Source organism: Heterodontus francisci, unplaced genomic scaffold, assembly GCF_036365525.1.
Source record: "Heterodontus francisci isolate sHetFra1 unplaced genomic scaffold, sHetFra1.hap1 HAP1_SCAFFOLD_59, whole genome shotgun sequence".
Taxonomy (NCBI): Eukaryota; Metazoa; Chordata; class Chondrichthyes; order Heterodontiformes; family Heterodontidae; genus Heterodontus; species Heterodontus francisci.
In genome coordinates, this window is record NW_027140758.1 from 6971196 (window position 1) to 6973519 (window position 2324).

Sequence of the window (2324 nt, forward strand, 5' to 3'; positions counted from 1 at the left end):
TTCAAGAAGGCAGCTCTCCACCACCTTCTCAACGGCAATAGGAATGGGTAATAAATGTTCGCCTTATCAGCGATACTCACACCCAAGAATGAATAAAAACCAAATCACTCTCCACAGATTCCCCACAATCTGGGCTTGGACATTTACTTCAGGAGCACAGAGCTTTATATCACTGCAACATGAGTTCCAATCTTCATATTCTGTTCACTTTTCACATTATTTTCTACCAGTCCACGAGCTTTTATTAATTCAGTATTCGGGTCTCTGCTCCTCAACCGTTTCTAACATCTCACCTCTTCCAAAAAAACACTCTGATCTATCGTCGGTAGTCGATGACCCCTCATTTTAAACTCCATCTGCCAAAGCATTTCTCACTCACTTAATCTATCAAGAAGATTTGAAAATAAATTTCTTGCCAAAGGATAATTTTCTGCATCTGCTCCCTCGTCATTTGCTTTTCCCATTTGTCTTTCACTTGGTGCAAATCCAGAGAAAGTAATGATGGAAGGAAGGAGGGGAGGAAAAATCCTGCTCCGTTTCGTGATCCCTATTTGATCTTCATTCCAGTGCAGTTTGGGTGAAGAATTCCAATTGTCTGTCTCAATTTTAATAAAGTATAACAAATTCTGGAATCACTGTCTGGACATTGACAAGAACAGGTTTCGAGGCTGACTTTCCACATCAGCTCACCCAACATAAATAATACATGGAACAGCTTATTAACTAGCGACAAGAATGGGAATCGAACCCACGTGTGCAAAGCACAATGGATCAGCAATCCATCGCCATAACCTCTCGGCCATCTTGTCAGTTGCAGACACATAGCTGTCACCTTCAGCACAGCTTCTGGCTGTGCAGCCAGCTGTGGAATGATGGAAATATATCTTCTGAAAGTAAATGAAGTTGGGAATGGAGCAGTGTGAAACATTTCCAGACCATGTCCAACACGTTTCTACTCAGTGTGAAAACCCACCACGGAAAGACTGGAACATACAATCATTTCATCACATCATGATTAACATCACTCAGACACCTGAACCATTAGGTCACTGATGAAGTCATGATGACCGAATTTCTCATGAAATGAAAACTGAACTAACTGACTGGAAGAATTGCTTTAACCCCACATGATGAGCGAGGCACAGCATCAGGCCGACTTGTCGGGTGGTGTAAACAGATATCACTGCTTCTGATTTTCACCAGAACAGAGAGTGAGATGTAAGATTGATCATCAAACAGACTGTGAGAGAATACAACAGAATAACACACATGGAGAGACACTGTGGAATAACAAATAGATTTGATTGGAATGTTGAAATTTTGATTGGAATGGATAAAACACCAGAAACAGCAGATTAAATTGGGATTCTCATCATTATATTGATCTGGGACAGAAAAGAGAAACTGATGGAAAGAAGAGAAGAAGGAAGAAAAGAAAGGATGGAACTGTTCAATCTTTTCAGTTTTTTCACTCGCCCATCAAAGCTGATAAAAAAAGTTGCAAATAACAGAGAATTTCACCAAAAAGGGAGATTAAATGTTGCTGAAACCTTGGATCGAAGGATGCCCCAAAAGATCACCTGTTTAACTGTCTCCTCACAGGGGGATTTCAATAAGTGAGCAATATTATTCTCTACTTTTTTTGTTAATTGGTCCCAGAACTGTCACTTGGAATTAATATCTGTGTTCCGACTCCTGAATAATAAAATTGTGAGTTTCTCGATATTTTCTGGACACAGTTCCTGCTGAAAGAACTAAGAACTCTTTTCTAATTTGCACAATACTCTATACACACTCATCAAGCCTGCTAAACTAGCATCCTTGGTTCTGCTCTCTCTTCTCCCAAACTTCATCTCATGTGACTGTTCCATCATCACTCTGACAGTGGGAGGGGTTGATCCCACTATCTTCAGCATTAACCCTTTACATCCTTTTACCACACTGTCTGTCCAAAAAAAATGGGTGGAGGGAACTTCCTTCATTTATCAAAACACCAACAGCAGCACAGTGGCGCAATGGTTAGCACCGCAGCCTCACAGCTCCAGCGACCAGGATTCAGTTCTGGGTACTGCCTGTGTGGAGTTTGCAAGTTCTCCCTATGTCTGTGTGGGTTTCCGCCGGGTGCTCTGGTTTCCTCCCACCTCCAAAAGACTTGCAGGTTGATAGGTAAATTGGCCATTGTAAATTGTCCCTAGTGTAGGTACGTGGTAGGAGAATGGTGGGGATGTGGTAGAGAATATGGGATTAATGTAGGATTAGTATAAATGGGTGGTTGCTGGCTGGCACAGACTCGGTGGGCCGAAGGGGCTATATCTCTAAATAAG

At 41.7% G+C, this 2324-nt stretch overlaps 1 non-coding gene across 1 annotated transcript; it reads right to left on the bottom strand.

Annotated features, from left to right (window-relative positions):
- Window positions 1-727: 727 nt before the first annotated feature.
- trnas-gcu (transfer RNA serine (anticodon GCU)) lies at window positions 728-809 on the bottom strand. The gene has a single exon. It is a non-coding gene; the product is annotated as a tRNA-Ser (tRNA).
- Window positions 810-2324: the final 1515 nt, after the last annotated feature.